General features: G+C 55.2%; 1 long non-coding RNA gene across 1 annotated transcript; it reads left to right on the top strand.

Annotated features, from left to right (window-relative positions):
* The first annotated feature begins 1 nt into the window (after position 1).
* Positions 2-14165, top strand: LOC140454535 (uncharacterized). The gene is made up of 2 exons (XR_011952710.1): positions 2-146; positions 12859-14165. It is a non-coding gene; the product is annotated as an uncharacterized lncRNA (long non-coding RNA).
* Positions 14166-14208: the final 43 nt, after the last annotated feature.

Below are 14208 nucleotides of genomic sequence, written 5' to 3'. Positions count from 1 at the left end.
CCAGAATATTCCAGCAGCACGAGGGCGACCAATCGGATTGGCGTCGTGATGGCCACGCCTCCTTCACATCATCCAATCAGAGGCGCCCGGAATGCCACATGGGAGGAGCTTGCGGGGAATTGCGTCAAGTGGAAAGGGGGGGCCGGGTGATTATGACGAGTAGGGGGCACGGGGGTGACCATGAGGTGGAGGGGATAAGGGGATGACGATAGGGGGAGGGGCAAGGGGATGACGATAGGGGGAGGGGCAAGGGGATGACGATGGGGAGGGGCAAGGGGATGACAATGAGGGGGAGCAGGCAAAGGGGTGACGATTAGGGGAGGGGCAACGGGATGACGATGAAGGGGGACGAAGAATGACAATGAGGGGGGAGGCAAAGGAGTGACGATAAGGGGGAGGGGATAAGGCGATGACGGTGGGGGGGGGACATAGAATGACAATCAGGGGGCGGGGCAAAGGGGTGACGATGAGGGTGGACAGGGCAGGGGGGCGACGATTGGGGAGGCGGGGGGGGGCGACGATTGGGGGGGCGGGGGGGGGCGACGATTGGGGGGGCGGGGGGGGGCGACGATTGGGGGGGCGGGGCGACGATTGGGGGGGGGGGCGGGGCGGGGGGGGGCGACGATTGGGGGGGGGGGGGGGGCGACGATTGGGGGGACGGGGCGGGGGGGGGGGCGACGATTGGGGGGACGGGGGGGGGCGACGATTGGGGGGACGGGGGGGGCGACGATTGGGGGGACGGGGCGGGGGGGGGGCGACGATTGGGGGGACGGGGCGGGGGGGGGGCGACGATTGGGGGGACGGGACGGGGCGGGGGGGGCGACGATAGGGGGGACGGGGCGGGGCGGGGGGGCGACGATAGGGGGGACGGGGCGGGGGGGCGACGATTGGGGGGGACGGGGCGGGGCGGGGCGGGGGGGCGACGATTGGGGGGACGGGCGGGGGGGGGGGCGACGATTGGGGGGACGGGGCGGGGGGGGGCGACGATTGGGGGGACGGGGCGGGGCGGGGGGGGCGACGATAGGGGGGACGGGAGGGCGGACGGGGCGGGGCGGGGGGGCGACGATAGGGGGGACGGGACGGGGGCGGGGGGGGCGACGATAGGGGGGACGGGCGGGGGGGGGCGACGATTGGGGGGACGGGACGGGGCGGGGGGGGCGACGATAGGGGGGACGGGACGGGGCGGGGCGGGGGGGCGACGATAGGGGGGACGGGACGGGGCGGGGGGGGCGACGATAGGGGGGACGGGGCGGGGGGGCGACGATTGGGGGGACGGGGCGGGGCGGGGGCGGGGCGGGGGGCGACGATTGGGGGGACGGGACGGGGCGGGGGGGACGACGATTGGGGGGACGGGGGCGGGGGGGGCGACGATAGGGGGACGGGACGGGACGGGGCGGGGGGGGGGCGACGATAGGGGGGACGGGTGGCGGGGGGGGGCGACGATTGGGGGGACGGGGCGGGGCGGGGCGGGGGGGCGACGATTGGGGGGACGGGGCGGGGGGGCGACGATTGGGGGGACGGGGGCGGGGCGGGGCGGGGGGGGCGACGATTGGGGGGGCGGGGCGGGGCGGGGGGGCGACGATTGGGGGGACGGGACGGGGCAGGGGGGCGACGATTGGGGGGACGGGGCGGGGGGGGCGACGATTGGGGGGACGGGGCGGGGGGGGCGGGGGGGCGACGATTGGGGGGACGGGGCGGGGCGGCGACGATTGGGGGGACGGGGCGGGGGGGGCGACGATTGGGGGTACGGGGGGCGGGGGGGCGACGATTGGGGGGACGGGGCGGGGGGGGCGATGATTGGGGGGACGGGGCGACGATTGGGGGGACGGGACGGGGCGGGGCGGGGGGGGCGACGATTGGGGGGACGGGACGGGGCGGGGCGGGGCGGGGCGGGGGGGCGACGATTGGGGGGACGGGACGGGGCAGGGGGACGGGGCGGGGGGGGCGACGATTGGGGGTACGGGGCGGGGGGGCGGCGACGATTGGGGAGACGGGGCGGGGGGGCGACGATTGGGAGGACGGGGCAGGGGGGGCGGCGACGATTGGGGGGACGGGACGGGGCAGGGGGGGCGGCGACGATTGGGGGGACGGGACGGGGCGGGGGGGCGACGATTGGGGGACGGGGCGGGGGGGGCGACGATTGGGGGGACGGGGCGGGGGGGGGCGACGATTGGGGGGACGGGGCGGGGGGGCGACGATTGGGGGGACGGGGCGGGGGGGGGCGACGATTGGGGGGACGGGGCGGGGGGGGCGACGATTGGGGGGACGGGGCGGGGCGGGGCGGGGCGGGGGGGCGACGATTGGGGGGACGGGACGGGGCAGGGGGGCGACGATTGGGGGGACGGGGCGGGGGGGGCGACGATTGGGGGTACGGGGCCGGGGGGGGCGGCGACGATTGGGGAGACGGGGCGGGGGGGGCGACGATTGGGAGGACGGGGCAGGGGGGGCGGCGACGATTGGGGGGACGGGACGGGGCGGGGGGGGCGACGATTGGGGGACGGGGCGGGGGGGGCGACGATTGGGAGGACGGGGCGGGGGGGGCGACGATTGGGAGGACGGGCGGGGGGGGCGACGATTGGGAGGACGGGGCAGCGGGGGCGACGATTGGGGAACGGGGCAGGGGGGGCGACGATGGGAGGACGGGGCGGGGGGGCGACGATGAGTTGGGGACGCGTGAGGATAGGGTGGAAGGGGGACGATGAGGAGGGCAAGGGGGACAATGACGGGGGAGGGGAAAGGGGGTGACTATGAGGGAGGCAGGGGGTGACAATAGGGGCTGGTTGTTGATGGGGGAAGGAGATACTGATGAGGAGGAATAATGATTGGTGGGGAAGGGGTGGCTGATAATAGGGGCAGGGGGTGATGGTGGTGGGGAAGGGAGGTGATGAGGGTGTGGCAAAGGGTGATGATAGGGGTAATAATGAAGGGGGTGAAAGGGCGAGGATGGGGGTTCAAGGGTGTGAGGATGATGGGGGTCAAGGGGTGATGAGGAAGGAGGGGGTTGACAATGAGGGTGGAGGGGGAGGTGGGTGACAATGGGGAGCAGGGAGAGGTGGGTGACAGAGGTGGAGGAGGGGCAGGTGGTTGGTGAGGGGGGCGATGAGGGGAGCAAGAGGGTCATGATGCGGGGTAGGGTTGTGATGATGGGGGTGTGAGGCAAGGGGTGTGATGATGAGGGGGTGACAGTGAGGGGTGAGGTGGCAAGGATATGATGATAAGGGGAAGTGGGCAGCGGGTGAAGGGGGGTGACGTTGAAGGGGCGACGGGGTGATGATGAAGGGCGGGGGGCAAGGGGGTGACGATGAGGATGGAAGGGGACAAGGGGTTGATGTTGAAGGGGTGACAATGAGGGGGAGGGGGCAAGGGGTGACTATGAGAGGGGCACAAGGTGATAGTGGGAGGCAGGGAGTGACAGTGGGGACGGAATGGGTGTTGATGAGGGAACGGGATAATGATGAGGGGGGAGGAGTGATGATCGGTGGGGAAGGGGTATCTGAGAAGGGGGCAAGGGCATGATTGGTGGGGCAGGGGTGATTGATGAAGGAGGTGATTCAGGGGAGGGGTGTGATGATGGAGGAAAGGGGGTGATGATGGGGGATGGAGGTGATGATGGGGGATGGGGGTGATGGTGGGGGATGGAGGTGACGATGGGTGTGGGTCAAGGGGGTGACTGATGGGGTCAAGGGGGTGATGATGGAGGGTCATGGGGATGATAATGGAGTGTCAAGGGGGTGACTGATGGGGTCAAGGGGGTGACGATTGGAGGGGGTCAAGGGGATGACGATGGGAAGGGGGCAAGGGGGTGGTGAGTGGGGCAAAGGGTGACGAATAGGAGGAGAGTGACAATGAGGAGGGGAGGGGAGGTGGGTGAGGAGGGGAGGGGAGGTGGGTGACGATGAGAGGGGAGGGGCAAAGGGGTGACGAGGGGAAAAGGGGGTGATGAGGGTAAGGGGAGCAGGGTGTAATGAGGGGGAAGGTGGATGATGGTGAGAGGGGAGGGGCAAAGAGTTCATGAGGGCGGGGGGGCAGGGTTTGATGAGAGAAAGAGGAGGGCAAGGGGATGACAATGAAGGAGGAGGGAACAAGGGGGGTGACAATGAGGTGTGAGGAGGCAAGGGGTTGATGATGGAGGGGATGGGCGTGTAGTGGGGCAAGGGGGTGATGAAGTGGGTGGTAAGGAGATGATGGGGGTGCAAAGGGGTGATGGGGGCAAGGGCTGACATTGGGGGGAAGAGTGATGATGGGGGAAAGGGATCATTATGATGAGGGGGAGGGATAATGATGAGGGGGAGGGGTTTGATGCGGAAGGGGTAATGAGGGGGAGGGCAAGGGGGGTGATGCTGCAAGGGAGGGATTTGATGGGGAAGGGGATAATGATGGAGGAGAGGTTTAATGGGAAAGGGGCTAATGATGAGGGAGGTGGGCTTTGATGGGGAAGGGGATAATGATGAGGGGGTAAGAGGTTTGATGGGAAAGGGGATAATGATGGGGGTGGGAGGGGAAAATGATGAAAGGGAGGGGTTTGATGGGGAAGGGGAGAATGATGAGGGGGAGGGGTTTGATGGGGAAGGGGAGAATGATGAGGGGGAGGGGTTTGATGGGAAGGGGAGAATAATGAGGGGAGGGGTTTGATGGGGAAGGGAGAATGATGAGGGGGAGGGGTTTGATGGGGAAGGGGAGAATAATGAGGGGGAGGGGTTTGATGGGGAAGGGGAGAATGATGGGGGTGGGAGGGGAAAATGATGAGGGGGAGGGGGTTTGATGGGGAAGGGGAGAATGATGAGGGGGAGGGGTTTGATGGGGAAGGGGAGAATAATGAGGGGGAGGGGTTTGATGGGGAAGGGGAGAATGATGAGGGGGAGGGGTTTGATGGGGAAGGGGAGAATAATGAGGGGGAGGGGTTTGATGGGGAAGGGGAGAATGATGAGGGGGAGGGGTTTGATGGGGAAGGGGAGAATAATGAGGGGGAGGGGTTTGATGGGGAAGGGGAGAATGATGGGGGTGGGAGGGGAAAATGATGAGGGGGAGGGGTTTGATGGGGAAGGGGAGAATGATGAGGGGGAGGGGTTTGATGGGGAAGGGGAGAATAATGAGGGGGAGGGTTTGATGGGGAAGGGGAGAATGATGAGGGGGAGGGGTTTGATGGGGAAGGGGAGAATAATGAGGGGGAGGGGTTTGATGGGGAAGGGGAGAATGATGGGGGTGGGAGGGGAAAATGATGAGGGGGAGGGGTTTGATGGGAAGGGGAGAATGATGAGGGGGAGGGGTTTGATGGGGAAGGGGAGAATAATGAGGGGGAGGGGTTTGATGGGGAAGGGGAGAATGATGAGGGGAGGGGTTTGATGGGGAAGGGGAGAATAATGAGGGGGAGGGGTTTGATGGGGAAGGGGAGAATGATGAGGGGGAGGGGTTTGATGGGGAAGGGGAGAATGATGAGGGGGGAGGGGTTTGATGAGAAGAAGGATGTGATTGATGAAGGAGGTGTTGCGGGGAAAGGGAGTGACGATGAGAGAAAGGGTGTGATGAGGGGGAATTGGGTGATGGAGGAAGGGGATAATGATGAGGGGGAGGGGTTTGATGAGTGTGGACGGGTGATGAGGGTAGGGAAGGGGCGACTGATAATGGGGGAAGGGTGTGATTGATGATAATGGGGGAAGGGTGTGATTGATGAAGGCGCTGATGCGGGGGAAGGGGAACGATGAGGGCAAGGGGGTAATGATGTGGGGGGATGGGGCAAGGGGTTGATGATGGGGGATGGGAGGAAGGAGGTGACGATGGGGGTGGGGAAAGGGGTGACTAGGGAGAGCAAGGGGGTGACAATGAGAGTGACGGGGATTACAACGAGGGAGGCAGGGGATTACAATGAAGGGGAGGGGTCAAGTGGGTGACAATGAGGGGGACAAGGGGGTGATAATGATGAGGGAAAGGGGTGACGATGGGGGGTGATGATGGGGTGTAGGGGAGCAGGGTGATGATGGGGAATGGGGGAATGAGATGAAGGGAAGAGGCTGATGATGGGGGGAAGGGGATGATGATGGGGAAGGGGATGATGGGGTGAAGGAGATGATGGGGAAGGGGTGATGGTGGGGGAGGGGACAAGGGGGTGATGATGAGGGGGGCGCTGATGGGGTGTAGGGGAGCAGGGTGATGACAGGGATGTGGATATTGATAATGGGGGAAGAGGGTGATTGATGATGGGGAGGGGATAATCATGACGGAGAGGAGTTGATGTTGGGGAGGGGTGATGCTGAGGGGAGGGGTATATTGATGATGGAGGTTGATTGATGGGAGAAGGACATGACAATGGGGGAAACGGGGATGACGATATGGGGGAACGGGTGTGATGATGGGGAAGGGGGGTGATTGATGATGAGGGAAGGGTTAATGATGGGGGAAGGGAATGATGATGGGCAGTGGATGATGAAGGGGGATAGGGATGAAGATGGGGGGAAGTGGATGAAGATGGGGGAAGGGGATGGTGGGGGTAGGGAATGAAGATGGGGGGAAGTGGATGAAGATGGGGGGAAGGGGATGGTGGGGGTAGGGAATGAAGATGGGGGGAAGTGGATGAAGATGGTGATGGTGGGTGTAATGGGGATGATGTTGGGGGAGGGGATGATGGGTGAAAGGGATGATGATGGGGGATGGGGATGATGAAGATGGGGGGGAAGGGGATGACAATGGGGGTGAAGGAGATGATGGAGGAAGGGAATGATGGGGGGTGTGATGGTGGGGGAGGGGAAGTTGATGAGGGAGAGGGTGGATATCGATGATGGGGGAAAGGGGGTGATTTAATGACGGGGAAGAAGATGATAATGTGAGGAACGGGGATCATGATGGAATGTGGTGAAGATGGGGGAAGAGGATGATAGGGATGTAGTGGATGATGATGATGGGTGGAAGGGTTTGGTGGGGAGAGGAGATGATGGAGGGGTGATGTGGGGAGGGAAAGGAGAGGAGGATCATGGGGGTGGTGTGGGGAGGGAGGTGTTGATGGGGCGATGTGGGAGACGGAATGATGATTGGAAGGTTTATGGGGAGGGGATGATGTGGGGAGGGAGGGAGGGGAAAGAATGATGATGGGGGTGATGTGGGGAGGGGGATGGGTGGTTGATGTGATGGGGAAAGGGTTGATGATGTGGGTGGAGGGGTAAGGGGTGGATGATGAGGAAGGGGTGGATGATGTTGTGGCCATTTCAGAGACATGGATAGAGCAGGGTCAGGAATGGATGTTGCAGGTTCCAGGGTTTTGATATTTCATTAAGATCAGGGAAGGCAGTTAAAGAGGGGGAGGTGTGCCTTTTTTTAGTAAAGGACAATATAACAGTGGCTGAAAGAACTTTTGAGGAGGACTCGTGCACTGAGGTGGTATGGGCTGAGGTTAGAAGCAGGAGAGGAGAGTTCACACTGCTGGAGTTTTTTTATAGGCCTCCGCAAAGTTCCAGGGATGTGGAGGAGAGGATTGGCAAAACGATCTTGGGCAAGAGAGAAAGGAACAGGGTGGTCATTATGGGGGACTTTACCTTCCCCAGCATTAACGGAAACGCTATAACTCTGGTACGTCGGATGTATCAGATTTTATCCAATGTGTGCAGATGGGTTTCCTGACACAGTACGTCAAAGGGCTGACAAGAGGGGAGGCCCCACTGGATCTGGTACTTGATAATGAACCAGGCCAAGTGTTTGATTTAGTGGTAGGCGAGCACTTTGGAGAGAGTGACCATAATTCGGTTTCGTTTAGTTTAGCGATGGAAAAAGATAGGTACATGCCACAGGACAAGAGTTATAGATGGGGCTATTAGACTTGAAAGGATTGAGGTTAGTGAGGAGGAGGTGTTATCAATTCTAGAAGGTGCGAAAGTAGATAAGTCCCCTGGGCCAGATGGGATTTATCAGCGGATTCTCTGGGAAGCTAGGGTGGAGACGGCAGAGCCTTTGGCCTTGATCTTTGAGTCGTCATTGTCTACAGGTTTAGTTCCAGATTACTGGAGGATTGCGAATGTTGTGCCCTTGTTCAAGAGGGGCAGTAGATATGACCCAGGTAATTATACACCAGTGAGCCTTATGTCTGTTGTAGGAAAAGGTTTGGAAAGAATTGTAAGAGATAGGATTTATAATCATCTCGAAGCAATAATTTGATTGGAGAAAGTCAACGTGGTTTTGTCAAGGACCGGTCGTGTCTCACAAACCTCGTTGAGCTTTTTGAGAAGGTGACCAAACATGTAGATGAGGGTTGGGCAGTTGACGTGGTATACATGGACTTCAGTATAGCATTTGATCAGGTTCCACATGGTAGGCTATTGGAGAAAATGCAGAGGCATGGGATTGAGGGTGATTTAGCAGTTTTGATTAGAAATTGGCAACAAATGGTGGTTGATGGGAAATATTCAGTCTAGCGTCTGGTGTGCCACAAGGATCAGTTTTGGAACCACTGCTGTTTGTCATTTTATAAATGACTTGGACGCAGGCATAGGTGGATGGGTTAGTAAGTTTGCAGATGACACTAAAGTTGGTGGAGTGGTGGACAGTCTGGAAGAATGTTGCAGGTTGCAGTGGGGTCTTTAATAAACTGCAGGATTGGGCTGAGGGGTGGAAAATGGAATTCAATGTAGATAAATTTTTCCTTACTCAGTATGTAGACAGGTCGACGAGGGGAGAGGCCATTTTGGATTTGGTGCGTGGCAATGAGATCCTACCAGATCTTGTGGTAGGAGAAGGACTTTAGTGACAGTGACCACAACTGCCTCACATTTACCATAGCCTTGGAGGGGGAAAGGAGCAGTTACCAAGGGAAGATATTTATTTAGGGAAAAGGAAATTATGATGCTATCAGACAAGAGTTGGAAAGTACAGATTGGGAGCAATTGTTCCACAGAAAGGGCACAACAGACATGTGGAGACTGTTTAAGGAGCGGTTGTTGCAACTGATGCACGGATTTGTTCCTCTGAAACAGACAAGAAGGGGTAAGATTAAGGAACCTTGGATGATGAGAACAGAAGAGCTTCTCATCAAAAGGAAGAAGGCAGTTTACATAAGGTGGAGGAAGCAAGGATCTAACACAGCTTTAGAGCATTGTAGGCTTACTAGAACGGAGCTCAGAAATGGACTGAGGAGATCCAGGAGGGGACACGAAAAAGGCTTGACAGGAAGGATTAGGGAGAACCCAAAGGGATTTTACTCATACGTGAGGAATAAGAGAATGATCAGGGAGAAGGTAGGGCCGATCAGGGATAGCGGAGGGAACTTGTGAGTGTAGTCTGAGCAGAGGGGGGAAGCCCTAAATGAGATTTTTGCTTCAGTTTTCACTAAGGAAAGGGACCTTGTTGTGAGTGAGAACTTTGAGGAGCTGGGAAATAGGTTTGAACAGATCAAGATTGAGGAAGTTGATGTGCTGGAAATTCTGGCAAACATTAATATTGATAAGTCCACAGGGCCAGACCAGATTTATCCGAGGTTGCTCTGGGAAGCGAGACAGGAGGTTGCTAAGCCCCTGGTGAAGACTTATGCTTCCTCGCTCTCCATGGGAATTGTGCAGAGGATTAGAGGGAGGGGAATGTTGTTCCTCTTTTCAAGAAGGAGAATAGGGAAATCCCTGGCAATTACAGACCAGTCAGTCTTACGTGTGTGGTCAGCAAGGTTTTGGAAAGAATTCTGAGGGATAGGATTTATGACTATTTAGAAAAGCATTGCGTGATTAAAGGCAGTCAGCATGGCTTTGTGAGGGGCAGGTCATGCCTCACAAATCTTATTGAGTTCTTTGACAAGGTGACGAGACAGGACGACGAAGGTCAAGCAGTGGATGTGGTGTATATTGACTTCAGCAAGGCATTTGATAAGGTTCCCCATGGTAGGCTCATTCATAAAGTCAAGATATGGGATACAGGGAGATTTGGCTATCTGGATTCAGAATTGGCTGGCTGATAGAAGGCAGAGAGTTATTGTAGATGGAAAGTATTCTGCCTGGTGGTCAGTGGTGAGTGGTGTCCCGCAGGCTCTATTCCTGGGCCTCTGCTCTTTTTAGGTTTTATAAATTGCTTGGTTGAGGGGTGGGTTAGTAAATTTGCAGATGACAGAAAGGTTGGAGGTGCTGTTGATAGTATTGAGGGCAATTACAGGCTGCAGCATGACATTGACAGGATGCAGGGGCTGAGAAATAGCAGATGGAGTTCAACCCGGATAAATGTGAAGTGATGCATTTTGGAAGGTTGAACTCGAATGCTGAATATTGGATTAAAGACAGGATTCTTGGCAATGTGGAGGAACAGAGGGATCTTGATGTTCAAGTGCATAGATCCTTCAAAGTTGCCACCCAAGTGAATAGGGTTGTTAAAAAATCATATGGTGTTGGTTTTCATGAACAAGGGGATCGAGTTTAAGAGCCATGAGGTTTTGCTGCAGTTCTATAAGATCCTGGTGAGACCAATTGTGTCCAGTTCTGGTCGCCCTACTATAGGAAAGATACAGAAGCTTTGGAGAGGGTGCAAAGAAGGGTTACCACATTGCTGCCTGGACTGGACGGCTTGTCTTACGAAGCTTGGACTAAGCTTCGTTGACTAAACTTGGACTTTTCCCTCTGGAGAAAGAGGAAGAGAGGTGACCTGATCGAGGTGTACAAGGTAATGAGAGGCAGTGATAGAGTTAATAGCCAGAGAGTTTTCCCTAGGGCAGGATTGACTGGCATGAGGGGTCATAGTTTTAAGATATTAGGAAGAAAGTATAGAGGAGACGTCAGAGGTAGGTCCTTTACGCAGAGAGTTGTGAACACATGGAATGTGTTGCTCGTGGTGGTGGTGGTGGTAGAAGCAGAGTTATTAGGGACATTTAATTGACTGCTGGACACATGGACAGCAGTGAATTGAAGGCCGTATAGGTTAGGTTATTTTAGTTTAGATTAGGAATAATCCTCGGTACAACATTTTGGGCCGAAGAGCCTGTTCCGTGCTGTGGTTTTCTATGCTCTATGTTCTAAATGTGAGGTGATTCATTTTGGGAAGAATAACAGGAAGGTAGAATACTGGGTCAATGGAAAGATTCTTGGTAGTGTGGGTGTGCAGAGGGATCTTGGTGTCCAAGTACATAGATCCCTGAAAATTGCCACCCAGGTTGATAGTGCTGTTAAGAAGGCATACGGTATGTTAGGTTTTATTGGTAGAGAGATTGAGTTCCGGAGCTGTGATGTCATGCTGCAACTGTACAAAATGCTAGTGCGGCCTCACTTGGAGTATTGTGTACAGTTCTGGTCGCCCCATCACGGGAAGCATGTGGAAGCATTGGAAAAAGGGCAGAGGAGATTTACCAGGATGTTGCCTGGTCTGGAGGGAAGGTCTTATGAGGAAAGGCTGAGGGACTTGGGTCTGTTCTCATTCGAGAGAAGGCTAAGAAGGGATTTAATACAGATATACAAGATAATCACATAGGGTGGACAGTGAGAGCCTTTTTCCTAGGGTGATGATGTTGGCTTGTAGGAGGGGACATAGTTGCAAATTGAGGGGTGATAGTTTTAAGACAGGTGTCAAAGGCAGGTTCTTTACTCAGAGAGTGGTAAGGACGTGGAATGCCCTGCCTGCCAATATAGTTAACTCATCCACATTAGGGGGATTTAAACAGTGTTTGGATAAGAATATGGATGATGATGGGATAGCTTAAATTAGTTCACAGGTCAGCACAACATTAAGGGCCTGTTCTGCGCTGTATTATGGTGTGGGTTTGGATGATGTGGCATGGGGAGGTGGGGGGGGGAAGGGGTGGATGATGTGGCATGAGGGGGGGAAGGGGTGGATGATGTGGCATGAGGGGGGGAAGGGGTGGATGACGTGGCATGGGGGGGGAAGGGGTGGATGATGTGGTATGGGGAGGGGGTGGATGATATGGGGGGGAAGGGGTGGATGATGTGGAGTGATGGGGAATGATGATGATGTAGCCGGTTTATGATGGGGGTAGGGGATGGGTTGGATGATGTTAGGAGGGAGGGAGATGGGGTGGATTATCTGGGCAGGGCGACCGGAATGATTATGTGGGGGGAGAGGTGATAATGGGTGCTTGTATGTGGGGGGGGGGGATGGTGGGGAAATGGAAACAGGAATAAAGATTGGACAGGAGATGGGGAGATGATTGGGAGGGTGTGATATGAGAGATTTGGGATGTGGGATGATGATGTGCAGCGTGGGGAGGGGAAATGTTATAGGCCAATGGAAAATATAATTGGTGATAGCAAAGGGATGATGGGTGAATGGGAGGCATGTCTGATGGATGGGCAGGGGATTATGGTGGAGAAGGAGATAATGGATGGGGTGAATGATGGACAGCTATGGGAATGGGTGGTGAATGAGGCAGTGGGTAAGGGGCTGATGTAGGGGGAACGGTGGATGAATATGTTGAAGATGCAGAGAAGGGAGATGTTGAAGAGGAGTGAAGAGTATGAAGGGGGGGTGGTGGTAGCACTAAAGATTTTGGGACAAAGGGCTTAATGATGGAGAAGGGAGGATGGTGGAGGAGTGGGATGATGTTATGCAGAGAGGGAATGATTGAAGTCAGGTTAAATGAGGGAAGTGGTGATGTCTGAACACTTATCCAGCCCTGTCAGTTCTAGTTTTTTTTAAAATAGATGTTACATTTAAGTTCTAGATGACATAATCTGGATTGCAAATAATTGTACTTGAATTTCACTGATTTTAGATTAATCTAATTAATACACTTGTTTGCTGACTTTATTTTGTCTTCTCTATAAACCCCTATTTAAATAATTCAAATGTTAATTTAATGAAATTCAGAAATCTTTAATAATTACTATTCTTTATGTAGTTGCCTCCACATTCAGTATCACCTGCAAATTTGTAATAGTAATTATTGTTTTCCAGTACCTGGAAAGCACTGTGCCATGTGGAACGCTGCTGTCTACCATCCTCCAGTCTGAAAAACAGCCATTTGCCATGACTTGCAGTTTCCTGATCTTCAGCTGATTTGCCCTCCAAAGCTGATACTGACCCTCCTGTTACAGACCCTCCTGTTACATGGGCTTTCTGTTTTGTTAACCCAAGCCTTTTGTGTGCCAACTTGGCAAACGCCTTCTTGGAATCCCTTAGTCACTACTCTCTGAAATAAAGAGTATGACGCAACTGAGAAACGTATGATGCACGTCAGGTGAGTTCTCCAAGCAAGAACCAGCCAAAGAAAACAATGGGGGCCTATTATCTGATTGTACTTAGTGGATAGCTCACCTGGCCTGAATGAAACAGACACTGAAGATCGCAGACGGGCTTGTGTACCCTTCCAGTCTCCCAAGAGAAGGTCCCAAAGAGTTGAAGAGTGGCAAATGTTCAAGAAAAAGTGTAAGGGTATTCCTAGTAACTATAGGCCAATCAGTTTAACATCAATGTTTGGTAAAGTTTTACAGTGATATAGGGAAAAATAATCAGGCACTTTCAGAGTTTGACTTTAAGGAGAGCCTGTACAGATAAAACATTGCTGCCAAATGGGACTAGATTAAGTTAGGATATCTGGTCAGCATGAACAAGTTGGACTGAAAGGTCTGTTTCCGTGCTGTACATCTCTAAAATGCAAATTGTACTCAAGTAATTGATTTTTGAGAAAGCAATAGTGAATGTTGATGAGGAAAAGCAGTGGATGCTGTCGAAATGAATTTCTAGCAAGTGTCTGACAAGGTGGAGGCTGATGGAATAGGAGTGTCAGTGTCAGACTGGATTAAAATTGGCTGGGGGCAGGAAGCAGCAAGCCCTGGTATACAGTCGTTTTTCAGACTGGAGGCTACAGGACTGTGACTTTATCTCAAATGAAAGGCAATGTAGCACTCCATTGGTACTGTGCTGAAACACAGGGGGAGGTTTTGCATTCACTTGAGACTCAGATCTCTGGTTCAGGTGAGAGTGTTCATCACTCTGCTCTTTGCTTTCTAGGAATAAGTCCGAACTAAACACTGGACCATTTCTGTTCAGATCTCATTTGCTTTAGGACTTACTCAGCCTGGATCCAATGGCTTCCTTTTCTGCCCAACGGGAAAAAGAAATGGGACTACTGTAGTTCAGTTTCGGAAACCTGATCACCATGGATGAGTTGGGCTGTATGATTCTGACACTAATTGTGCCTCCCCCATGTCTGCTCAATGTCTTTTATATAATTAAAGCACACAGTACTAATTCCTCAGGTACCACTTCTGATGTCACTTTCTTGTTCAAAACTCTCAGGATTAT

This window comes from Chiloscyllium punctatum, chromosome 29 (assembly GCF_047496795.1).
Source record: "Chiloscyllium punctatum isolate Juve2018m chromosome 29, sChiPun1.3, whole genome shotgun sequence".
Taxonomy (NCBI): Eukaryota; Metazoa; Chordata; class Chondrichthyes; order Orectolobiformes; family Hemiscylliidae; genus Chiloscyllium; species Chiloscyllium punctatum.
Note: the sequence above shows the minus strand (reverse complement) of the source record. Positions and strands in the feature narration are given on the sequence as shown.